Consider the following 27,336-nt stretch of genomic DNA (forward strand, 5'->3'; position numbering starts at 1 on the left):
ATTATTTACTTAGTCGCAATAGTACAAAAGATACATCTCAGAACTTGCAAATGTTGTCAAAGAATAACAACGAGTTTAATGACACATCTTTATTTAGTAATATATTAATAGACTATCTACAATTGCTTATCTTCTATCCTTCTCATAAAATATAATTATCTATATATCCACAATTCGTAAAAACACAATTAAGTGTTGAAAAGTTGAATTATCTATACATACATAAAAAAACTAAAACTGTAATTGTCTCTCTACAATTATTAGATTTACGTTTAAAAAAATAAGTGCACCTGGATATATCAGATAAATAATCATCTTCACCTGTTTAACAAGAGACAAAAATACACATTAAGGTGAGTTACCACATCTATCGTGCGTGTACACGTCCAAGTGTATATACATACCTATATTTACGATAGATGTGGTAACCCCCCTTTATTTGATAAAACGCGTTTATTACAAGTATAAACAAATATTGGACAATTTTTGTGAGTAATATAATTAACATTTTTTAGACATTTATATAATTGGCCCTGTGGCGCAACGGTAGCGCGTCTGACTCCAGATCAGAAGGCTGCGTGTTCAAATCACGTCGGGGTCAATGTGTATCTTTTTTGATTTTTTTAATCAAAGTAATGACATTATCTCACATTAAGAGTTTCTCAACTCTTGACAAGCGATAATTTAAGATGGACAAACAGAAATCATTGAAGTATTTGTAGACATATTATATTGCATACATAGAAGGTATGCTTATTTTGTATTATGTATATAGAAACCTAGAGTAATGCATACATATCTTTTATTATCCAGTATGATTTTGTATGTAGTTCACACTCAGTATTGTAAGAATAACATTTATTTGTTTTGTTTGAATCCCTACCTTGCTATGTGTACATTTAATAATTTATGTCCAACACGTACCTTTTATGCAAAATATATACGCATATTATGTAGTTATAAGATAGTGGATACAGGTTATTTTTAAAAGTTTATGACGAGGAGAATTTGTATGTACTAAGTATTAGTGTTGAGACTCGATCCAAAACCTATTTTTTCCGGTTCGGCATTAATTTTCTTTTTTTCTATCGATAATGACAATATTTTGGTCGAACGAAAATTGTTTTAACTCTTTTCCAAAATTCCTAAAGAAAATTAATTGGAACCAAACCAAACCCAAATTTTGTTAGGAGACCGTGTCATAATAATAACGTTATTGGGCTCATCTAGGATTTCTAAATTGAAACCTTACTCTACAAAGTATCTAATATTTCATATATATATGTACATTTTTATTTCGAAATGTATATTGTTGAAAATGCAGTGATACAAGGTTCTATAATTAGTAGGTAAAAAATAAAATTATCATGCAAGTTGATTGTTAGTTAATTAATAAAGACGAGTCATTTTTATTTGATTGAACAAAAACCATGTAGATATAATTTAAAAATAATATTTTAAAGTAAATTTCAAGGAAAAATATTTATAAATTACTATTTCATTTTTTGTTGATAACGTGAGTCCACTTCACACTCAATGCCCTGATATTTGATTTCGTGATCAATTTATGTAAGTGATTAAAAACAAGATGAAAAAAAAATTGTAGAAATCCATTACTACATGGAAAGGTTCTCGAAATTGAACAGGATATGTCTTGAAGGTAATCTTGATTACAATGATGTTTTTTATAAGAGGCCCACATTTTCATACCATTTATCTTAATCGAAACCTGAGATATACATAAATGGCAAATTTAATTATACACTACAAAACAACTAAGAAATAATGAAGTTATTATTATATAGGTATATGGGAGAAGCAAACATAAATGTAATTATAAATGGGGGAAAAAAGAGAAAAATGGTTTTATACAAAGAAAATCTCGGAGATATAGCGCCTCAGTATTTCAAATATTCGGAGTTCAACGAAAAAATGGCGAAAAAAACTCAGACCCGGAACTGGTAATGGATCTTGGTTATATAGCAAACCTGAAAGCTTGATTCCAGTTTTATATTGAGAAATTCCGTAAAAAGACAGTAATTGTCGTTCAGAACTGCGATTTTGACTCGAAATTTCCGATATCTTCGGGTCCAGGCAATTTTTTTTTTTGATAAGAACTGTATTTTTAATAATGTATCGAATTGAAAGTCCGTTTGAAGTTTTTAAGGGGAGTCGTAAGTCATAAAATACAACCTCAAGTATAATTCTAGTCAATTGTGGATATGTGACACAAGACAATTTGAAAAGAAAATCTAGGAAATGAACTAATAATAATAATATTTCTTTCTTGGTTTTGGCACTGAGAACTGAAAAATTATTTTTAAATTCCTACATTTTGCAAAATTTTCATGATTAGAACTCTAATTGTCATAAGAATTCAGCAGGGTTCAGCCATAGGAAATGTAGATAATTGTCAATGGTGCAGTACATTAAGGATCTATTAAGCACTCATTTTGGATTCGTAGGACCGATCCCTTGACTAAAGGTGTGTTGAGAGAAGTACATCTACCTGTACTTCTATTTTTTAGTGTAAAAGACCAAAGTATTATCAAATTTATCAAAAATTAATGTAAAGTTATTAAATGTTGAATAAAAATTTATTTAAATCCGAAATTAATTGACAAAATATTTTTGAAAATGTGTAATTAATGTTGTTCAAAAAAAAAAAAAAATAGAATAATATAATTATACAAAGTAATCATATCATTTTCTTTAAATTTATCTTCAAAATATGATTAAAAGTATACCTCAACTAAAAAATTATGAGCTAATCAACCCTTTTAATGAAAAATCCTAGTCGTAGCCCGCTGTAGGGCACTTAATTTTGACGGGCATAAATTTAACTTCTTTTTTGTATTTGTTCCGTTTAACATAGAGTCGGTACAAATGAAATTCAATGTGGTTGTAGATGTAGAGCTCGTGACAAAGACGTTACAAGACACAGCCATAATTAGTCATCTCCTCATTCTTTTTTCTGAAAACAAAATAATGAATGAAGTTCTACAAATCATAACAATTATAATTAATAACAGTTTATAACAAGTATAATTTATGTATATGATATAGCATAATCGATTTGGGATTTTTTCACTATTAAGAAAAGTTTAAGGACAATAACACAGAATATTACAACAATTGCATTTTTAGTATGAGAGATTATCTGGGGGATTTTTTAACGTCTTCTTTGTTTACAGTCATTAAGACACACACAAAACAAAGGTATTAATGGTATAAAGACGTTTTCTCTAATGAACAACACAATGATGAATGAACCATAAATCCCTGGAAAAATGATTTTTTTTTATAATAAAGATACATCTTTACAATTGAAGGTAAAGGTTAAGCCCAATAAAAAATAAATTTGAAAGGTGTAGGTACACAACTCAATTTGAAGTCTTGAAATTGTTTTATTTTTTACAGTTTACTCATAAGTATGTTCTTACAACCATAGATAAAGGCAACTATGTATATATTATCAACTAAGTATATAGGTATATTTATCACTATTCATAGCTTTACTTTTTAAACAAATATATGAGTACATGAGAAGATACGTGTATTTTATCTATGTTTTATTGCACGTAGATAAGTACAGCATATAAATTAGAACAAGGTTATGAAGTATGTATTACAAATTGAGTTCAATCCAGCTCCTTCTGGTGCCTGCTTGATACTCTATATGACTTGTCAATAAAAAAAAGCTTTACATTTGTGTTATTCCACAAATTATCGTCATTTTTTTTGGGGGGGGGGGGAGCTTGGCTTTTAGAATTTTTTTGAAAAAAATCCAAAAATTAACTTTCGTGGAGTTTTTTTTCGAAAATCCATAGTTATTTACAGAAAATTAAACTTTTGAAAAAAAATTCTAAAATATATAGCTATCCATGAAAAGTTAAATTTTCTATAAAAATATTTTAAATATTTGTTTTTAGTCTGCTGCATAATTTACCTGAATGACGAAAAAAAAATACTAGTAAAAAGCATAAATTGCTGGTTATAAACCCTCCTTCACACATCCTGCGGACGCCCATGACACATTATTATTATTAGCCCTTTAGGGGTTTAGAAAATCGTACTTTAAGTAACAAAAAATTGATCGTCATAATAAATCTATATATGTATCTTAAGTCAACTAAAGGTTTTAAACTATAGTTAAAATTATTGGGTATCTTATCTAATCAAGCGAATTTTAATACAAAGACCATATTGCCTCCAATGAGCAGTAGAATCTTCGTTCAATTTATTTTATTTATATGAACAAGTGAAACCTCTATTATCTATGGTGGAGAATATCATTACCAATAGGTTTGGAATTAGGCTTCAGATTGGTTCTATGCTCTTACAATGAGAGAAGAAAATGACTTCAAAGTGGAGGCTATAACAGTAAAGACTCTCACTTATGCTTGCAGATCAAATAGGACTCTTCTTCTCTCAATGGACGTTTAACCTGTTATACATTTCTATTTTTATTTTATGAAGGGGACTCCTACCTTATACTTGAATAACATATAAATCTTTCATACGTTTTTAAATAACTGCAGAAAACTCCGTTTTTATAATAATTTATTTTTGTCTTTAAAATATTAATCTTTTGCTGGATTTGTTGAAAAAAAGGAAATTAAAAAAAATCATAAATTCATGGATTTTATTTGAAAGGCTAGTTTGGAGTCAATATAAATCCTTTAAGTTAACTAAAGGTTCTAAGTTATAGTCGAAATTATTGTATTCCTAAGCTCATCCCACAAATTTGAGTGCAAAGCCATTATTAACTCAAACATGTCTAAGAAGTATTGGGATATATATATATATGAAGTAAAAAAATTAATTGGAATATTCTTGATTTGACTGTTTTTATGTTGACACGCCCCATATATAAGACAAATATTGGTCAACACAACCTAAGCAGTAATTAATTATCCCCAAAATAAATAATAGAGATTAATGTAGGAGTAAGGAGTTACAAGGGTATTAGTGATCTTCTGGTGCTCTTTAAGGCGCGGGACGCACGGTTCGGATCGGACTGGGTATTTTTACTTGAAATTTGAATAAGAATCAGCTCGTTTATTCCTTACTAATTACATTGTTTTTTTACAATGTGTTCCCATTCCAGGACTCAGAAATGGCTAGAAAACTTAAGGAAATTTTTCTTGAAGAACCTGGGATTTTTCACACATTTTTTTGCAAATAGAAAATTCAACTTTTCATTTGATGGGAATGCATTTTTTTAGAAACTAAGATTAAACATAAGGGTTGAGGGGGGTGATAGGGTCATGTATGTAACAAGTTGCTATATAAACTGCGGTCCATGGGGAAAGAAGGCTCTATTTTAAAAGTTACATCCTACCAAAAAAGTCCAAAATAGGAAAAAAATTAATAAATAACGTATTTTTTGTATGAAAAGATAACTTAACGCTATATTTATACTATTGTTACACATCTCAGTAGTTACAAGTCAGGGAGCAGAATAAAAATAAAGGATTGGTAAGCAAAATAATCTAGGATGTGTTAACAAATATGTAGCTTCAGTAGAATGAACTATAAATTTTATTTAAATTTCAGTAAAGGGCTGATCCCTAGTGTACACCGTAGCTACACCACCGAATACTCTACTAAATGGATATTGGAACCCGTACTTGCAGAGCCTAAAAATATTTGAGGTAATCCTTCAAATTTTTGAGCTAGTAAAAAAATGGATACTATCTTTTTGGAAAAGGGTCATCAAATTTCTGAGCTACCCCAAACCACTAAAAATCCTGAGGAAACTCCAGCAATTACATTTTTTTATAAGAAAATATATTGAAAACCCGATATTAATTTTTGTACAAAATTACACATTTATTTACAAATTATTATTATAAATTTGTCAAAAAAAAAATAATCTACAAATTTTTTTGCGTTATAATTTAAACATAGTGGGACTCACTTAATTGAAACCAGAGCAACACCATATTACAAATTAAATCAACTGATATTATATCTACCTATATACATATAATATGTTATTATAAATATTGTAATTATTTTGCAAATAACACAATATTTTGACCTGTAATATTGCTTTAACCTTATACTTGACGGCTTTGAAAAAAATTACAGACGTCATGACCAAAAAAAAATGGGCAAGTTGTCGCCTTTTTTGCTTCTTGTATATTTTGATAAAACATTATAAATAAATGTAGGTATAATCTATATTTTAAAACCATTGTATGAAAAAATTAATAATGGCTTTGTAGTAAGAAAAACTATTTTATGGAGCATGCAATATATCTATGTACAACAATATCTTTTGTATTTAAGGGGATAAATAGGTCTTTGATAAAAAGAATTAATATATCCAGTTTAACAGCATTTTAAATTCATAGTCTCTAATAAAATGGAAAAATAAGAAACTTTATTTAACATTATTTTTTTTAGTTTTTTGATTTGAACACGCAATTAAGAGATTAAGACGGAAAGGTTGAATGTTTAGTTGACCTTTAGCCTAGGTGACCATAATATAAATTATGTAAGATAAATGAAAATTAAAAAAAAATTAATTAAAATTAATTATGGTTGAAATTTTTTAATATGAATATAAATACAAGCATTTTTACAATACCAATATTTTCATACCGGTTTCAAAATATGTATCGTTATTTTAATAAATTTCAATATTTTTTGACTAAAAATATTTTTTTAAATGTCATTATGGACCATTCTCATTAACAAAGGCATCCAGCGGATTTTTACTTATTAGTGGAATGAGAGGCTAGCTCAAAAAAAAAGTAATGACATTTTTTAGTAATAGTTTTTTTTTTTTTATTAAGAACGATTTTGTTTGAAATTACTTGCTTTGATATTTGGAGATTACATCAACGGTTGACCATTTTTTGATGACGTATAGACATTAAAAATACCACTAACACTACTTATTAAATATAGTACCGTTTTAAATATGCCAGTATCCTGGTACCACAACCGTAATAGAAAGATGTTACACACACAAAATTAACTTCAGAACTATGATTTAACAATTTGTTTTATTATTAAGAAAATAATTATTGTAATTAGGAGACAACCGTATGCCAAATAAACTGTATTGTTGGCGTATGCATAATAAATAGGACAAATTCGCATTTTCAATTTTAATGCCAATTACTTACCAAATTATATTTTCCGTTTCATAGAAAATCCAATTAATTAGATATCCTGATAAAAAATCCCCAGACTTCACTCACGTTAATTTTCCTTCTTATACAAAGGTCTCAACCTCCATACAAAAATTATTGCTAATGTAATTGGGATGTGGAGGGAGTGATCCACCCAGTATGGTACACGCAAGGATTATTTACTCATGTTAAAGTGAGACAAAGGCTTTAGATATATCAATGAAGGGGTTGATTTTTACTTCGGACAATATCAAGTACTACATGTAAGCCCCTTTGACAATTACAAATATCCTTTAATCTCCTTGATAACAGTATATGAAATTCCTTCGTAAAGAATGATATGACACGTTGTAGGGGGTTACCACACTTCTTTAAGGGGATTGGAACTTTATTAATTAGATTTATTTTATCAATTAATTAGTAGTGGGGATATTTTTACTTATTGAAGATCTATGTGGAAATAATTTCTATATCTAGTTGAAGTTTTATGGGTCTTCATTAGATAATTTACTTTTCTACAAGAGATTGGTTGTCCACTGTACATATATTCAGTCATGTTATCCGTCGACGTATCATTCAGAATAATGCCACAAAGATCATTGAAGTTTACTGATTTATTAATTAATGGTTTACAAATATAGCGCCTTGGTCATTTTGTTCACGTGCTTTATAATGCCTTTTTTTACTTAAGAAAGTTTGATGTACCCCAATAGGCGTAACAGTTCAAATTTGGAGCATTTTTCTGTGCGGAGAAAGATAAGTGGATGAAAAAAAGGGTTATCGTTATTTAAAGTGTACTTAATCACCTCTATTAGTAAATACAGTTGAATCCCCTTACCATTGGAGTGACCATTTAAGTTTTTAAGTTTCAGTAGACATAATTATGTTATACTCTACATATTCCTACTAATTAGGGATTAATCACTTTTTCCTTCAAAAACTCTGTACAATGGTTGTTTCAGGGTTTAAAACATTATTTGATCGGATTTGGCAATTAGCTGCTTCAAAATTTTAATTTGGATATAGAGTGCTGGAATGTTGAACTATCTCCCGTAACTTACATCCATCGACAGATTAATACACAAATTGTATTTTAATCTATTTTTAGAGATGTATTATCATATAAGGCACATCTCCAAAAAATGTATTTCTAATATACAAGAAAAATACAAGTCATTGCAACTAGAGTAAAGTGCAATAAGCAATATCCCGGACGATTGCTGGAATTGATTCAACGGATTCACAGACTGTTTGATCCAGATTGCTCAATATTTTCAGTGTTACAAACTAACAATATATTTTTTAACATTTCAAAATTGGATTTAATTTATAAATACATATGGAAAAGAAAAACGCTGATATAAACAAAATAGGACTTATTTCAATTTTATTTTCTGACAAGAAAGGCTAACAAAGGCAAAATAGACTGATATAAGTAATTATTCTCGATTAAATTGTATCTATTTTATCAACAAATAAAGTAGAATAAATTGAAGGTTTATTATTAGTTATTTTTTAGGTTGGAGTAGTTTAATTAACTTGCATATATAAAATTAGCTCAAATTTGTATCTGTAAAAATTTAAGATACAAAAATAAATTGACCCCGACGTGATTTGAACACGCAGCCTTCTGATCTGGAGTCAGACGCGCTACCGTTGCGCCACAGGGCCACTTCTCTTAAATTTAAGAAAATAGTCATTAAATTGCTTATAATTGTTTAACATAACATTATGTTAATAATTTCCATAAAGTAATTAAACCTTGATCTTTAGACGGTAATGAATTTTTACCCTCATCAAAAACTCTTTATGCGTAGCTAATTATATTTGTTAATAAATCATTCAAAAGAAGAATGGAGGTGGTCGAAAGGATGCAGCTGTTAAATTATAATATTTTTATTTTCCACATAAATAACAGATGTTTATGACTGCTAAAAAAGCTCAGAGATTATGGAGAACCCATATTTACCCAACCAAATTATATTAATCATAATTATGAAACACCTACAGAATTCGAAGACATCAATTCAAATAACAATAATGATTACATTATGTATTATTATTAACTTCAAATATTCTTCGCGGTTTAGAATATTATGAAATTTCTTAATCCCATTGAATGGGAGCTTTTAAGCTAAGTAAGTGCCTATGCAAATGTGGAAAAGTAAAATATGTGAAATAAAGGATTAGTGAGGCAAAATCTGTACTTATTCACATACCACGTATGTATATATCTATTCAAAGCACATAAATTACCGTAGAAAGAAAGAAATCTCATCTATAATCCTAATGAAGTCATTTCTTTTTTTATAACTAAATATTAGTTTTGTCACGATACTAATATTTACGCAACGTTTCCGGTACCAATTAGTGTTGTTCGGTATACCGGTACTATAGTAGTTATCGCATACTGGTGCATTTAAAACGACAGTATACTAAATTTTACTATAATCGGTACTTACAATGCCATTTAAACATTGCCCGCCGATAAGGTTACCCCCCAAATTTCTTAGCCTTTTCCTCACTCCAAACATAATTGCCCTCAATAAAACAAGAGAAACTAAACTTGTTCCTTATAAAAAGTTATCATATTTCTGAACTAGGTCGCACCTATACAAAAACCCTGAGGATGCACCTGTAAATGGATGTGAATTGATATGTTTCTTTAATATATTTATTCAAAAAAGTATCGAAATGTACCAAAATACCAAAACCTATTTTAGTACCAGAATCGATACAAAAAAATGCTAAAAGTATGAAACAAAATATCGGTAAGGGCAATTGACATGGACTAACAGTGTCATCCGCAGAATTTTGTTTGGTATAGGGGCCGGTGATAGAGATAAAATACATAAAGTGCCTACGCCTATTAAAAGCAAGGGATATTTTTGGATCCGAAATTAGTTGACCAAAACAATGGAAACTAGAATGGGGACTTGGTAGAGCGCACAATCTCTCCCTAAAATCAAATTGAGTTATGTATGACAATTTTTTTCTCAATTATGGTGAATTAATTATTATGTTACGTTTTGTCTTACCTTAACCTTGAACTCTGAAAATGCAATGGCCTCTTAATATGACCATGTATAATCTTCGTACCAAGTTTGATCAAAATTGATTTGTAACTTTTACTGCCATCCTATTGGCTAACAAACTTACAGAGGCAAAAACATAGCTATTTATGGTTATTTATCTTACATCCATCCTATTACTCCAGATCTTGTATAGAACTTATAAAAAACTAAAGAGTGTCATAAAGAAAAAATATAATCAAATGAAAAATACAGGGAGGATCGAACAAAGAATATTTGTTGGTATCTACTGTTTTATTACTACTAAAATTTGAAGTTTTGGTCAACTAGTAAACGGCATCAACTTCTTTTTCACATCATCACTCTATGCTTTGTATCTCAATGGGTCTAGCTCAGAAATTTGAGGATTTTTTTGTACAACAGCAAATATTTATCCTTGCTTTTTATAAGTTGATTTTGTTTGGGGTGGAAAGGCTTAGAAATTTGGAGAAGTTACGTTACCAACAGACTAATTTTTGGAATTGCATTCCATGTACTGGTTCCAATACAAACTTAGAACAATATCGTATTAAATGATTTAGTATTTAACCCCATCTAGCACCACATAGAGCACCGGGTTAACGAACAACACTAATACGTAATAATATAGCATTATGTATTAGTGATGGGACGATTGGAAAAAAAAATCTCAATTCCAATTCTTTAATATTTTAAATAATAGTTATAAAATACCATTTTACTATTTGAAATTTTTTCAAATATCCACAGATATCTTGCAAAAATTGGATTTTTTAGAAAAAAAATTCAAAACCCATGACTATGTATTTGAAAAATACATAGTTATTGACCAAAAAAAATTGAAAATTATATCAAATTTTTAATACATTTTTTTCGAAAAATTATACAAAAATAAAAAAATAAAAATTTCAAATATTACATTTTCTAGTTAAAAGCAAAATTCCCTTAATTTTTTTGGTTTTTTTTTCATAACTTCGAAAAGGAATAAATAGTTGATAATGACTAATAAATAAGAATCGGGATTGTAAATTAAATATTATTTTCCCTGATTGCAGAAAAAACACCCGATTCTCCAATTATTTGTCACATTTCTAATATAATGTGTACAAGTTGTGATGTTTGAACAAGTTGAAACTTCTCCATCTTAAAATACATTATATAATTACAATATTAGTCATTCTAATTACCAACTATGAATTAAAACTATCATTTTATTTTAATCTATTAAAACTACATGGTTATTATGTATTTAGGTTTAATATAAATGTGGGTCTTTAAACTGTATAATGTGCCAAGGAATACTTATAGTTTATAACTTGTATTGGAACAGTCAAAAATTGTACCATAAATATATCAATCATCCATAGAATATTCAATTATTGCATTATCCTCATTCCAAATACTATAAATCCTTCATTAAAAATTATTCATGTCATTTTTTGGTTGCAACTTGTACAGTTTGATTATACAAGTTGGAACTTTTACATACATATATCTTATAAAAAAGAATCACACTGCATTTGATAAATAATGGAATTTAACCTTTATAAACTTGGGAGTAATTAAAGTATGATTTGTTAAAACAAATTATTATAAAGTAAATTATTTATTAGTTCACAATGATATCCTCTCATTTGTCAATTATTTTAATTTACAAACATTATCTATGATTTATAGTATAATTAGTATTCTAATTAAAGTATGAATGAATTAAAATAGTACATTTTGCAGTTCTACCTTATTAAGTCATATGTATAATATAATTATGTCGACGTTTACGCAATGGCTCAGCTCATTTTTTCATTATATATACAAACTTGACCACTTTTGAATCCTAATCGTGCTTGCCACCAAAAACAAAAGGACCATTTAAAATAAATGCAAATAACTTACTTCTAAAATATGATCCACCTATAATTTGGCGCTGCCAATTTATATTCATTGCAATTTAAATATTTTTTTAATTCTGGCTCAATTACTGGTAGTTGATTGGACATAGATAGAACGGTTCTCATGGAAATTTTAGGAGAGTTTGTCAACATCCCCTATGGAAATGGCATTTCAAGAAATTTAACATAGTGCTTAGAAAATGTAATAAAATTTGTAATATTTTAAGAAAAGGATGTAAAAAAGTTATGAAAAATATAATAAAGAAAAAGAAAAAAAATATTTGTTTAACAAAAAAAAAAGTCATTCAAAGGAATTAAACATCAAGTTTGTTTTGACACACAAAGAAAAATATAGGGACAGACCAGGACATTTACACGGCAAAATTTGAAACCGCATACTTATATTTGTCTGTTATCGTAAAAACAAAACTTAAAGATTATAGCAATAATAAGTTTTTCTTTACAGATTGTATTTGAACATATTGCATTGACCTAGCTACTTGGGCATTTACAACAGTTTACACATGTGAGTTTGAGTTAGAAATTAAGAGATTTAGACTTAAAAAATTTGTAAGAAATAAATAACTAGACTTTTCAATGTATTAATTCGTTATTTATAATATATTATATGAAAAAAATATAGTTTAAGGTACAAAAAATCTTGATTCAAAGTTAATATGATATATTATACCCCTTTAATTCTAAATAATTGTTGCAACTGACTGGCTCAAAATATTTGATATTTAAAACAAAAGAAATTGCTATAGTTATGAATTGGATTTACTCAAAATTGTCAATGCATTCTAAAATAAGCTGTGTGATAGACGATTATGTTATCTTCAATATTTACATCCACAATTATTATTTTTGGTTTGGCTCCCCCTCCCCTCTCCTTGAAGAACTTTCACATCCCCCAAGGGAGGCTGCTGTCCCCGATGATATTAAGAGTTTGCATATACCTAAGTAGGTAAACCTATTACGTACTTTGTTATCTCTTCTTCATCTCCAATTCCTTTAAATTCCAATATAAAAGCTATAAAAGAGTCTCGTTTGACATTAGATGATTTGTTACTCCATTTTATTCCAGTGCTTAGACGTAAATTATGATATCTAGGCGTTGTTTTTAAATATTTATACTAAATGGATAGAGGATGTAGATATTATGTTTGGTGGTGATAAATATTTTTTCATCTACAAATAAAAACTGTTCTTCATTGGATACATTCAAAAAATAATGATGTGATGTGACTCAAATCCATTCCATAAATCAAGATTGTTTTTAGTATATTATTCAACGTAGAGAAAGATGGGGAGAGAGAAGGAGATTCAACTAACCCTCTTACAAAATCATTTTTCAAAAATGAGAGAGTTAAAAACATCCCAATCACAATATAAAAAACAAGATTCTTATCATTCCATTCATTTCAACCATTTCATAAAATATGTTGTCGATAAAAACAAAAGTTAATTCAATAAAATAATGGAAAAATACTTATTATTAATAAAAAATAATGAATTTAATTGAAAAAAAAAAAATGCTTCAAACCATTAATAAATATTTCTAAGAAATGCAGAGTAAGAAGGCAAATGTTTATTTCCACATACTTTAAGCAACATTATAAATATAAAGAATAGCAAAAATTTTGAGCAATTCTCCTAATGTAAAAGTAAAAAGAATCCGGGAATAATAATTAAATTTTTAACAACATAATTATTAACTCAATGAGGGATCAACAAAATAAATGGGCTATTAAGGCTACAAACTAAATCGATTATTGGATAATACTAAACTCAATTAAAACTCTGATTATGTAAATTCATAAACATACATCACAGTGTCATCCCACTAACACAAAAATTGACATTATATTTTATTGTCAGTATTAAATGTTTCTGTGTCGTGATACTTTGAAGGTAACGACGTTATATATGTACCAAGAAATATATGTTTAAAACAGATTAATTGATTTACTAATAAACTCATTTGGTGACGTTGAAGCAAAATTAGTACAAAAAAGTTTTTTTCAATTTTCTTCGCGAATTTCGATCTGGGAATATTTTGAAATAAAAAAATTGGACTTCCGATCTAGATTTTTTTTTAGATGCAAATATGTTAGTATGTTATTTCAAGTTTATAATACATTACTTTTTTTATATCCACAGTAATACTACTATGGTTACAAGAGACAATGGTAACAGTTTTTTTTTTTTTTTTTTCTGAATAACTTTTTAAAATTCTTAATTAATTTGACCACTTTCAATGTGATTTCCCTCTCCCTCCTTATCCCGAGGAACGCCAGGTAACCCTTAGCTAGTAGTACATAAAATGATTGACTTATTTGGCTAAATACCAGTTGATTTCAGGTCGTTTTTATATTTCTTTTTGGAGGAAAGGCTGCGTGATAAAATAAAGTAAACGACATGTGGGATATTGTCATTTTCTCTATTTTTTACCCATTGTATTACGCTTTGAAAGATGTATACTTTCTCTAGAAAATTATTTAAAATATAAATTTGTTACAATGTAGCAAATTTTTTAAACATTATTATTAATTACAAATTTTTTTTTACCGATTTCTAATTGCAACCTTTTCTAATACTAGAATTATCTCAGTTTTAATTTACTATTATTTTGAATATTCAAAAGTTTAGCTTTATAGGAATGTAAAAGAAAAGCATACTGCATAAATATGTTTGCTTATAACACGGTATTACCTCACTAATACAAAAAAATGCCCTATTTTATTGTCAGCTGTCAATTTTTCTACTTATTTTCCCTTTACCAGCAAAGATACGAGGGATTGCAGGTAGGTTTGGATCTTTGGATGTAAATATTCGAGTAAGTTTTGGGTAAACAAATTATCAGATCCAGATCCAACGCAAAATTAAATGGATACTTGTTTCAATTATTATGAGTATTTTACCCGATGTTCGGACCTTGATCAAATAGGAAAAATAGTTTACAGTTACAATTTTACTGATTGCGAAACACTGAATAGCCCAATTGTACTGATATTAGAACCTAAGTATTAGTTATTAATATAATTATTGTTACAATAGCATTAGACACGTCGTTACATATAAGGAATCTCGCAACCTCTCCTCCGAAAAGGAACTAAAAAAGGCCCAAAATCAGTTTGTATTTAAGCAAATCTTCCAACTATGAATTATTATTCAATAATAGTTGATAATTGTTCACAGCATAGAAAGAACTAGTTCGAATTTTAGCGATCAATATTAAACTTAAAATGCTTTTTGTTACAAATTTGCAACATACCCAAAAAACGATTTTTTATATATTATTTAACAAAAATGTGTCAAATAGCAACATTTTTTACATCTGAAACAACCTTGTAGGTAAGTGTGAACATATGTTTATATATTTTTGCATCAGCAATTGTGCTAAGCAGGTAATTACTACTTAGAATAAAAAATTCAAAACTCTTTTTTTTTCATAATATTAATTCCTTGAATGGATTTATAATTGAAAGAAATATTTTCAAGCCAAAAAAAATTAATAGTAAGGAACACTGATACGAAGAAAAGAAGAAGAAAAACCAACGGCTTTCAACAAAATACAGTCTAAATTTTTTTGTTCGTGGCTTAACACCGTGTGGAATAACCAGGGGCACAGCGTTACCTTGAATATATGTATTTTGATTTTTTTTTTCTAGTTTTTTTCAGAGGAAAGGTTGCGAGAAGTAATGAAGGTAACAACGTGATAACAACAGATAAAACACATGGTTAAAAAAACAAGTTACGTAGAGAGAATCTCTACGTACTCTTAGTCGTCCATAAGTGGAATAGTTATATGAGAGAGTACATTTTCTTATATTTTAATATTCATTAAGATTTTTATCAAATTACTTTCTCTTTTGTATTATTGTTATTACTTTTGAGTTTCAATCCCTCATCATGACCCCGGTGGACCTGGTGAACTTCCTGACTAGAATTATTAATGTATATTTTTAAGGAGTACCAAGAAGTGTTGGTGGTGAATAATTAAGTATGAACTATGAGCAAAATATAAAATATGTCTGTGAAAATGTTAATAAGTACTACAAGGAGTACAACAGTCATACATATTTAATAAACATACTTTTCTAAATATGAAAAAGAAAAAAATGCATGGATTAGGTATTTGATGATTTTTTAAGACAAGTCATAAATTATTTTTATGACTAAATTTTTTGTTATTTTTTAGTTGTTTTTTGTTGGGTTTTACCCTTGATGAGAGCTTATTTTTCTATTTTAACAAATCAACTATGGGTCATGACTTGTTAATTTTTGGGATAAATTGTTTTGTATGTAAACACACATGCATATATATTTCACATAGTATTGACTATGACTATGGGAATATTTAATGAGATATAATCCGTGTTTATACTTATCCACTTATTCTCCTTTTTATGAACAATATTGAATATTGATTTGTGAACAAGACGTGTGGTCTTTTATGATTAAGTGTTTGTTTATTTATTTTTCTTTCTCCTCTTCTTTTAAAGGTAATGAGGATACATTTGTACTTATGTACGTACTATAATAGGTTCATTGCATTCTCTAGTCAATTCTCCTTTTAGAATTGAAAGGTGGAGGTCCTTGCGTGAAGAGTCATTGATGGCTAAGATTCAGGTGAGTGTGTACACTTATTACGTAATTATGTGTGTACACTCTACATTTGTTGCGGTGTAGCTTTACGTCAATAGGTGACGTAAGTAAACGTGCCATGAGATGAAACACTACTTTGGCAACACTGAAATTAAATTTCTAATATTAATTTTTTTCGAAAAAAAATCAAAAATCCACAGCTGTTAACAAAATTTAAATTTTTTTCTAAAAAATTAGAACAATTTAAATAAATTTTAAATATGAAATTTTATGAAAAAAAGAAATAAATTTTCAAGTAAAAACAAATTCTTAATACCAGAGGGGGGATAAAGCCCCAACAGCCACCCCTTGTGGACGCCCCTGTTTATGGACCACTGATTCCATATGGCATATTAGCGTTTTCATGTTCTAGAATATATAAATTACTTATTATACTCAGTTAAGTAGACTGAGTGCAAACTATAGCATAGTATTTGGAAATGACGCGTGAACTAAATGGATTTAGACGAAAAGTACTATGAGTACTTATTTGAAATAAATTTTAGTTAATAATTTTATTCTATAAGAAAATTACTTTTTAAAGGATAAACCCTTAATTTTGCTTAAGATTTTATTATCTTAGATGATTGTAATATGTTTTAAAACTAATTAATCAATTAGACTCCAAATGGAATCTTTGGCCAGTAATGGTATCATTATAAAATATATAAAGTGGAAAGCTCTTCAAGATATTACCTATTATTGAGGCTATAAGATCCCAATGTCTAAAAGTCGAATATGAAACTTTTTTTGTTTTAATAGATGACCAAATAATTTTCTCCAAAAACTATATTTCCTAAGATAAGTCAATATAACCAAAAAAAAACTACTAAAAGGGAATTTAAGCTTATGGTACGTACCGGAAAATCTGGTTTCATGTATGATTTTTACGCATATTATGGAAAAGAAATGTAGCATACTTCAGATTATAATTATTTCTTTCCCTGTTCTTTATATGCTGCTCGGATATGTGCCCACTTGCCAAAAAATGACAACAAATATATCATTTTTAACAAGGTTTTCCACTCTTGAGTTGTTTGCTTTATTTAAAATTAAATGACATAGAAGCAATTGGCAGTTTAAGAGGAAATCGTTTGAAAGAGTGTCCTCTGAAATCTCTTATAACATTCAAGAAGTAGGAAGGAGGATCGTCAACTACATAACTGATAGCAATTCAGGATCAGTTATTTTAAAATGGTTGGAAAATAGTGTTTTTCAACTGGCTCAAATTTTGTTTCGGTCCATCCAATTGAAGAAATTGATCGTTGGTTCAATAGGGAAAGTAAATGAATTGTTTTTATATTGTAGGCATAACCTTTTTTCAACTTGCCACATAATCAATCATATGGGATATAATTTTAGAGACAAATGAAAAATTGACTATTCATTTATTCGAAGAAGAATTGAATATACATAGGCTCTTTATTAATTTTGTTGTTGGAGACCCTTCCGCTGGTAAAATATTAAAGGAAAAAAAAGAGGCTTATGGGGAAAGGGTGTTAAACTCAACTCCATTCTTTCAGTTCCCTCAACATTCACGTTGAATTCGGGAAACGCATTCCCAACCTTTCTACACAGAAAACTTGCTCAGTCATGTAAAAAAAAATGAACATTAATATGTAAATTTAACTGAGTCATTAATTTTTCGAAGAAAGAAGAATTAGATCCACAACTATAATTCCTGTTCTGCTTCTAGCAAAGAGACTCACTCCACTTTGTTCTTGCACTTGAGAGTGTGTCTTTATTTTACAATTTACATATATAACATTAGATGCATTCAGAAATGTTGACAATGTGACAATTAAATAAATGTATTTGGAATTGCAAAATAATGTATCTTAATGAACGTATTACACACACTTTGATACATATCAATTGAAATCTAATTGAGGAGAAAAATAGATTGTAAAGAGGCATTTTTGCAAACATGAGTACAAAAAAAAATAAAGAAAAAATGGCAACACTTGAGATACTTAAAATAAAATGAGGTTATTGACATTTGAAAACGTTTATACCCATATTCATGGATCACATAGAAATGTTTATCAACTTATTAATCCAATAAAAAGACAATGGATCTAGACTGATTTTACTGATGAGTTGCTGATGACTTCATACGTGTTTGCAAACTGTAAATATCGGTACAGTGACATCATACGATATACTTTTTATATTTTCAAGTTGTTCCTTATGTTTCTTCACTCTTTGAGATATAAAAACAATGAAAACATCAGTTACTATAGAAATAAGTAATATTTAGAAATTGGAGTCAATACACAAGGTAAATTAGTTCAAATAATGAAACTAAAAAAATTATCCACGATTTGAAAATGATTAAATTTCGACTTATTGACTGATTTCACGGTCTTGGTTCAAATTGGTCTATTAAGAAAAAAAAAATACATAAGACCAAATTGGACAAAAAATCTTACCAAGACTCAAAACTAACACTTAACATAAATTGACTGCTCTAATATTAACTAATATCATTGTGTCTCAATTAGTTTTACAATCCATTATGATCGTATTCAATTAATACGATCTGGCCCATGTAGTCCATTAGAAGAAAAATAAACTGGCAATAATTGCTTTTAATTGAAAACTTATTGTCCCGCCAAATTTAAATGTATATATTGTTTAATGAATTTATGTATCTGAAAAAAAATTGTGATTACTTAATGAGTCAATTTGCAAATTAGGGTCCGCTAATATATAAAAAATAAATGATATGTTAAACAAATATTCAAAGTATTTTAAATAAACGCACACACACTGATATGGACAAATATAATTTTATCTTTACATCTAAAGCTCCACAATTTGCAAAGTATATTTTATGCATACAACTTCTTTTTTGAATGACTTGCAAGTTGCTTAAAAATAATTTTTGCATCATAATATAACTTGCTGCCTCTAAAGTAAAAAAAAACATTAATTTTATTTAAACACATCTATATTTTAAATAAATGAATACTTATTCATTTATATTAATAATAGGGTTTTTTAGTTTCCTGGAAATTACCTTTGATCGGGATAACGGGAAGTAAAAAAAAATTAATAACGGGATCCCAGGAAATATCAAAATCCCATAAAGAGTTAGTAATAAATAATGTGAAATTAAACTATTTCCTTTATATTTTTAGGTGGAATAATAAATTTGAAATATTAAGCCATCAATATATTCTCAATTTTCAGGCTCTTCATTTTGATCCTTATCAATAATAGTAGCCGGATTTTTTTTTTTAAATTCACAGGTCCTGCTTTTTGAATTCCAGAATTAAGTAGTATGTGATGTACAAACCAATCTTTGGTTGAAAAATATGCGTTACTTCTGGCCTGCCTCCATGTCTACCTCTTGATCTCAACCCCTAGACTTTGCAGTTCAGAGTGTCTTGAAGAAGAATGTCTACCGCATCTCTTATCCATATTTGGATTTACTCTGAGCTGCTGTCGTGACAGGATGGTACAACATGTATACATCCTTCATCGTCAAGAACTGGCAATATGTTCCGATGCCTGTCGAGGATGTTATTACCGGGCCTTGCAAAATTATTTACCAATGATGTAAATATACTTTTTTAAAGGTTTTGTGGCAACCAATCTGATTGTTTCGTATTTTTACTGTAAAGTATAATAAACAAAAATCCTTCCTGTGAGAGCGTAACAACTTCCACACGTGAGACCATGTCCAATCAGGAAACAAAGAGGATCGAAATTGCAGCCCTCTTCCGAGCGGGAGTGCCTCATAACAACATCAAAGAACAGTTTGGGGCCTCGTTGAAGACAATTTACAACGTTTCCAAGCGCTTGGAGGCTGGAAGTGATCTCAAGCATTCTCCTGGGGCTGGCAGGAAGCCCACTGTCTCAACAAGGCAAGTAAAGATGGGAACGTCGAGATCAACTGTTTCAAGGGCATTGAAAAAGGCTGGAGGAAAGTCCCTGAGGCGTACTGAACGCCCTCTGCTAACTGAACGTCAGCGAGAAGTCAGACTTGAGCGTGCCAAGAAAATCTTCAATGATATCAAGAGCTCATCTGGACGCATCATCATTTTTTCAGACGAGAAAACTTTTAGGGTCGATCCTGTTTTCAACAGGCAAAATGACCGTGTTGTGAGCTTTGGAGATGTGCAAGATAAGCACCGCTATGTGGCAACAACAAAGCACCCTGCTTCGGTGATGATGTTGGGTCTCGTGGCCTCCAACGGGAAGGCCATGAAGAAGGTATGGTTCCCCACTGGCTACAGACTAACAGCGGAGGATTATGTGAAGATTCTGGCGTCCAAGGTCCTTCCGTGGATCAAATCCATAGTCGGAAACTCTCCTTGGGGGTTTCAACAAGATGGAGCGCCCGCCCACGCTTCCAAGAAAGCTCAGGAGTGGCCCAAGGACAACATGAACTTTTGGCCCAAGGACTACTGACCCCCTCAGAGCCAGATCTGAACCTACTAGACAAAAAACGACACAAGAACATAAATGCCTTAAAGGCTGCTGTCAACAAGGCCTGGGCCTCCATGGACGCCAATTACATCCAGCAAGTCTGTGGCAGCTTCAGACGTCGCCTGACCAGTGTCATTGAGTCAAATGGTGGCTATATTGATTAAATTTGATCACTAACTATTTTATTATTCTAAAAATGTATTAATAAATTGTTTATCAAGTCATTCGAAATGTCATTATGGTCCGCGATTTGTTCTGAACAAAAATCGGTAAATAATTCTGCACGGCCTGGTACTTGTTAAGAAGAACATATTTTTAAAAAAAAGTATAGTTTAATATAGTATTTACAAAAGTACTAAATAATTGGTTTTGAGTTGTCTTTTCTTAATTGATTAAAATTACGTTTTCCCAATTTAGTGATGCTACTAGAAAATTTGGGTTCCTACTCCGTATATATAACAGAAGGTATATAAAATACACTTTACATAGGTACATTGTAAGGAATCCGGTTATATGCTTGAAAGGAAATGTAAGAGACACATTTCGTCTATAATCGAAAAAATTCAAAAGCTTTCTTCTTCTGCATTCAAACTTAGATATTGCTCACGTCTCGTTTCAAGGACAAATCTATTAAATATCCTAAGAGAAGCACTAAAGGAAGGAATGTATACATAATAATTGTTCTATTATTATGTATGTAGTATTGCATTGTGAGACATAGATATTCAATATTCATCTATGAAGTAAAGTCTAGTCATCCATAAATGAATAAATAGATATTCAATCAATAAGGTTTCTCAAAAAGTTGGAGAGATTTCTTTAAATTGAATTTTTATGCATATGTGGCCTTTCAACACCGAAGCAACCTAGAGTGATTTTTTTCCAAAATTGAGTGTGAATTACATTTGTATTTTTTGGCTAATTATCGTCAATTTCTATCTACAATTTTTTTTATTAACCATGCGAGTGTGCACCTTAAAGTCGCAAAAATGGATCCTAACAATAAAAAATTGAAAAATAGATTAGTTTTATTTGAAAGGGACCATACTGGGACCAATATAAGTTTCTTGAATCATATTTAGGTCCTATACTATAGCTAACATCCGGGGCTATCTAAATTCATTCAACAAACTTGAGTAATCAGTCAATAATTGACTTAAATATGTCTATGAAACATTTTGATGTATTTTTATCTATAGTATTAAAAGAAATTGGGATATTTTTCTTTTCTTGATTTTTGTTTGAGAGTTTGTTAATGTTAACGCACCACATACAGTATTTTGATAAGGGCAGAAATTATAGCCAAAAAACTCTCGGCTACTTATTACACTTGAGGGAGGGGTCCTCAAAACGCAACATCAGTAGCTGAAATAGCCGAATACATGTGTGAGCTAGAGGCGCAGTTCACAACCCGCTTTGTGGATTTCAGACAGTAAGGTACGATGTTCTCCTTCTTGATCAAGCCTGACAGCTTTAATGGACAGGACCTCGACGCAGCTCTGATCGACTGGATGGATCTACAGGACGTGGAGATGCAGTTGATAGAGCTGAAGAGCTCATCACTGTGGGTGACGAAGTTTCAAGAGCTCCGAAAGCCATTGGAATCGAATCCTGTAGAACAGCAGTGAGCCTTCATCATGCAATACTTTGCGTGTGCTCCAGCTAAGTTTGGCCGTCTAAAGAACATTGCATTGCCCCTCCTCTCAGTGTTTGGCTCAACTTACTAGTGAGAACAGGTGTTTTGTATATGAAAAGTGTACTAAGGCCTATCCGCAGCCATTTGACGACTGACAATTCTGAGTAATGTTTACAATTGAAAGTGATAAACTATGAACCCCAGATAAGAAAGCTCAGCCAAGAAAAGCGAAAACAGGGATTAAACTGACTGGTAGGCAAGATTAATTGTGGGACATACCCTCAGCTTACACTGTTAAGTTTCTGTTTGTTCATATAAAATGTTGTGGATGTTTGTTATGGTATGTATGCCTAGGTCTACAATAATAATAACGATAAAAATTGTAGTGTAATGTTAAAATGTATGGTTAAGATATAAGTAGTAATAAAAAAACTATATAAGAGTAAAATTTGTAAGGCGCATTTTCTATGCAAAATAAAATTCCCAATTACAACATATTTCCATAGTTTGTGTGTGTTTTTACCATTATTGTTGATAGTGGTACACTCATTGATTAAATGTTGAAGTTGGAACTCCATTTCTCAAAGTTTTCCTTCCCCTGACATAATCTGTAGATTTTTTAATATTTTTCCTATTATTACAAATTACGTTTAGAAACTTGAATTTTAGAGAAAATTGAATGATATATTTTTTATTTATGTTAAATGATTTAATTTATTTCTGATTGGCAAAAAGTTATAGCTATCACAAACCAAACTTTTTATTTTATATAAATTTAGGGTTTTTTTTCATTTTTATGTATTGCAAAATATTTATCTATTTACGATTTTCATTTACATGAGGGCGGCGTTCTGTTTCACATGAAATAAATTTTTTGAAAACAAATTCCAGAGTGAAAAAATTTGACAACGGCGTTTACCCGTAAAATAACTCGTACAATTTCTAATTTGTTCAAGGAAATTGTACAAATTAAGAGTAGGAATTAATTGTAACAACCAACATTCATAAACAACTCAGATAAAGCATATTTCTTCCTTGTGCGGACGCACAACTTTTGAATCCAAAATTTACTCGGATAATAGTTACGGATTATCAACCTTATATATTCTAAGTTCCGGTACATACCAGTATTGAATAAACTAATTACATTTACCTTCGTTTAAGGATATTTAAACGCCAATGGATTAGTAAGAAAAGAACCAATACACGAAAGTCTTAACATGAAACACAAATTTTATTATTTTTCAATTCTTAATAGTGGATATGTAGATTTTAGGAACAAGATTAGGATCACTGCACAATTAAACAAGCTCAATGAACTTATCCTATGATAAGTTGAAGAGATTGGATTAGCCCAACTAGATAGGTCGAATGAGTGTAATTGAAACACGAATACTCTGTACAGTACACAACTGGAAATCATTATTCCCAGTGTCTTTTCGGGGTAAGCATAATATTATGTAAATACAATCGGATTAATCCTCCCATTAATCCGATCAAATTAACAAGATTATACGTAAAAGGAGGGCGAAAACTAAAAAAAATAATGAATTAATTATTATTGTGGCACATTTTTATATGTATAGGCATGTAGGTTATATTGCTCATTCTTTGTCTGCAATGCTGCCTATATAATGACTTAATTAATGAGAACAAAAAGCCAATGTAAGGATAAAGACAATAGGATATTTATTTATTAATATGAATTGATGAAATTGATCAGTCACTAATTTCATTTGCAAATAAAATATGTTGATTGTCTCAGAATGATGATAAATAAGCCGTCATAATGAGAGTGAAGCAGGAAACCTTTGTTCCTATTCCTAACCTTTTTTTTTTAGTAGCTATATATTTATTAATACATACTCTCATTCTATGCATTTTTCGGCCTCTCTTTCTCTCTCTCTTCAAATATATTTTGAGTCAAAGTGATTGACTAATATGTATCATTAGTCATTACCTTAATAACAGACTACCTCCCCGTATATTTCTTTCCAAAGGACCTTGAGATAGACTTACCGATGGAATTGTCTAACTTGATTTAGACTTGACTGTATTCATATAATATATTGGGTCAATTCTTCATTCATAAAGACGCAATTTATTCTTGAATGTACAAGATTAATTTGTTTTTATTTGGATAGAAATCTACAATAAATACTTGTTAAATAATATTGAATCAAAAATTAAAATAATTAGCATTTAATAATATTATTATAAGTAGCTTATAGTTCCAACACAGGGCGTCGATATAATTAATGTTATGGAGAAAGAAACATTCAGCCCCGATACTGGGAGTCAGTATGAAACAAAATCCAACGATACAACTATCAAGTCATCCGATCATTCTTCTAATGATGGAGGTAAGAAGAAAATTCAAGTTACTGAACAGTCTTTTCTGAACTTATTCTAAGCTTAGATTGCCAGAAAAGATCCTAAATATCTTAAAAAACTCATTGAGTCCCCTTTGTTTCTCACTAAGATCCTGATGATGAATTTACTTGAGGATAATCGAAAACAAATTTTTGACCAATTGAATGATCTTGGATTTAAGGATGACAAAAAAAGAACTGAAAGTAACTTGAATGATTCATATATTGATGACTGTCAAATTGATTTAAAAGAATTGTCTATTGACTTCATTTCAGATATCATTTCGATAGTTAGTAGTCAGAAACAAAGCCAGAAAAGTCAATTTAGTGATGAGCTACCCCACAAAGAGTCCAGTGACAATAATAACGATGAGGAGGATATCATGGAAGTAACCGTCCCACCTAAAAAACCTCCTCCATATATTAACCTGTCGGATGGAGAAGAGTTAAATGAAAAATCTGAAAAATAAGGAACGCCAAAAATTAATTATAAACTAACTCAACAAGCAAATTGAACTTATGGATCTAGAAGAGAATTATGATAATTAAATAATGAACGAGCTATATGGAGAAAAAAGTTAAATTTAACTGTTCGTCTCTTAAAAATTTCCTCAACAAGAAATAGCCTTTTATTCAAGTCTGCAGGATTACTCAAGTTCATTTTTATATATATAGAAAGGCCCCTCTATTAATTCATTAATGATATATCATTCAATAAGCTATCTTTTCAAAATTTGATAACTATAAGTATGTTATATAAAAACAACAACCTAACAGATTTATACCTATTGTATTTATAAATTATGTAATATATATTGGATCAATTAAGCTCCAACTTCTTATATTAAGATACTCAAAATAATTCATTTTTGAAAGGATAGAAATGTAAAGACTTATTACAGAATATTTGTTCAAAAAGTAAAGAAATTATCATTGAATAATATAATCAAAAGTCATGAAATGATATTTGAATTACCTACGTGTCTTTTTCAATAAATAGCTTGGAAATTAGATAAAAATTATTTTTGAAAGAAAATTATATACTTAAAAGATGTTATCTACATGTGATGCTATAAGTATAATATAACATTCACAAACATGAAGGTATGTAAAGAGAGGAAAAAAATACATTAAGAAAAGCAGTAATTATAAGTAGTTTTAAAACAAAACAACAACAGACAAAAAGGAACTATCTACTTCACTATTGTTTCATCTTCGACTTTTAAAAAGAAACCTCAGATTGTCCGCGAGTACCACATTTATTAATAATAATTACCTTACTAGTCTACATACATATCTATTGTACATATTATATACATTATTTCTTACAAAAAGCCGTGTATTGATGAGGATGATGGAGCCTCAAGGGAAGAGTGTATTGAATAGAACACCCAAAAATTTCTAGACCACTTCCCTCTTTACTTTTTAGTACATATATACGTAGAACATCTGTAAAGCGGTAATACCCGCACGAGCAGCCTTGATTAGACTGATTACATAGTCTTTCTTATCGATATGATGTATATGACATATGCATTTTGTTCTAGAATGTTAACAACGAATATATGAGCAGTTATCAGTCCTCAAATCGTTTTTAATCAACAACTGTAAATAACGACATCGTTCCTTTGAATATATCAATATTAGGGATGTATCGAATATTCGTATCAGCATCCACAAATTTCTAAATGTTGATATTTGCATCGGTCTAGCTCCTTTTTTATATAAGCTTGGGACATCACTAATAATATAACATTATACATATTATGTAACTTTGAGAGAAGAGATGCAAAATGAATTAGAAAAGTTAATGAAGAATCAACATAATTACCAATACTATTATTCTAGGTAAATACTACTTTAATATTCAGATCCTAATTACGCCATAAAATAAAAAATTTTAGCCTTTGACTAAGGAAGGACTACCTGATCCATCGTTAGATGGTCTTTTAAAAAACCAGTCTGATTTGACGTAAAAACTCCATCTACCTATATTTAAACTTCTTTGATAATCATCAATATATTTTTTGCAAATTGTAAATTTTCTGTCATTTGACTTTGAATGGTGTGAGGGTACATATATTTAGGTATACATACAGAGTCTAAATAGGAGTGGAGCCATCAGTTTAGCAAATCATGATAGAAAATAATCTT

General features: G+C 29.6%; 2 long non-coding RNA genes and 2 other non-coding genes across 5 annotated transcripts; 2 read left to right on the forward strand and 2 right to left on the reverse strand.

The window, feature by feature from the left end:
• The first annotated feature begins 529 nt into the window (after positions 1–529).
• Positions 530–601, forward strand: TRNAW-CCA (transfer RNA tryptophan (anticodon CCA)). Its single transcript has one exon. It is a non-coding gene; the product is annotated as a tRNA-Trp (tRNA).
• Positions 602–8,747: 8,146 nt separating this feature from the next.
• TRNAW-CCA (transfer RNA tryptophan (anticodon CCA)) lies at positions 8,748–8,819 on the reverse strand. The gene has a single exon. It is a non-coding gene; the product is annotated as a tRNA-Trp (tRNA).
• A 16,107-nt stretch (positions 8,820–24,926) lies between these two features.
• On the reverse strand, positions 24,927–26,656 carry LOC121123345 (uncharacterized). Of its 2 annotated transcripts, none has more exons than XR_005865987.1 (2): positions 26,512–26,656; positions 24,927–25,610 (listed from the first exon to the last, which is right to left on the reverse strand). It is a non-coding gene; the product is annotated as an uncharacterized lncRNA (long non-coding RNA). The 2 variants fall into 2 exon arrangements; XR_011779907.1 differs by having other exon boundaries at positions 24,927–25,641.
• Positions 24,990–26,146, forward strand: LOC121123175 (uncharacterized). The gene is made up of 2 exons (XR_011779906.1): positions 24,990–25,173; positions 25,435–26,146. It is a non-coding gene; the product is annotated as an uncharacterized lncRNA (long non-coding RNA).
• Positions 26,657–27,336: the final 680 nt, after the last annotated feature.

The sequence above is a fragment of the Lepeophtheirus salmonis genome, chromosome 1 (genome assembly GCF_016086655.4).
Source record: "Lepeophtheirus salmonis chromosome 1, UVic_Lsal_1.4, whole genome shotgun sequence".
Classification (NCBI taxonomy): Eukaryota; Metazoa; Arthropoda; class Copepoda; order Siphonostomatoida; family Caligidae; genus Lepeophtheirus; species Lepeophtheirus salmonis.